At 64.5% G+C, this 456-nt stretch overlaps 1 protein-coding gene across 1 annotated transcript in view; it reads left to right on the top strand.

Annotated features, from left to right (window-relative positions):
• Positions 1-6: 6 nt before the first annotated feature.
• The window catches only part of PTCH1 (patched 1), a 65,575-nt gene continuing 65,125 nt past the window's right edge, over positions 7-456 (top strand). Inside the window, exon 1 of the mRNA XM_010568673.1 lies at positions 7-138. The gene's annotated coding sequence lies outside the window, so the exon portion shown is untranslated. The remainder of the gene's footprint in view (positions 139-456) is intronic.

The raw sequence follows: 456 nt of genomic DNA, 5'->3' as shown, positions 1-456 counted from the left end.
CCCGGCCGGGCGGCGAGGAGCGGCGGCGGCAGGCGGCGAAGGACCGGAGGGAACCGGCGCGCCGAGGCGCCCGACCGGGAGTATCTGCAGCGGCCAAGCTACTGCGATGCGGCTTTCGCCTTGGAGCAGATCTCAAAGGTGCATTCAATCTCTCACTCTTTTTTGCAGAGATACACGCTAGTGCTAGTGCTGGTTTTCGGCGGGGGCGGAGGGGGGTGGTGTGTTTTCTCGCGGGGGTGGAAGGAGGAGATGGAAATGAAACAGCCACCAATAAAATGCTGGGAAAAAGAGAGGGACGTCTGTGACTCTTCAGTGCGGGAGAGAGTGCCGTCCTTCCCTCCTTTCTCGCCTCTGCCTGCCCCGGTGCCTGCTTGCGCTGCGGAGCACTCCTCCGCTTGAATTTCCCCAGACAGCCTCCGGTCGCTCCCGGCCTCCCCCCCGCCGCGGCTAGCCCCC

This window comes from Haliaeetus leucocephalus, unplaced genomic scaffold (genome assembly GCF_000737465.1).
Source record: "Haliaeetus leucocephalus isolate CR32 unplaced genomic scaffold, Haliaeetus_leucocephalus-4.0 Scaffold251, whole genome shotgun sequence".
In the NCBI taxonomy this organism is placed as follows: domain Eukaryota; kingdom Metazoa; phylum Chordata; class Aves; order Accipitriformes; family Accipitridae; genus Haliaeetus; species Haliaeetus leucocephalus.
This window is presented reverse-complemented; position numbering and strand designations above follow the sequence as displayed.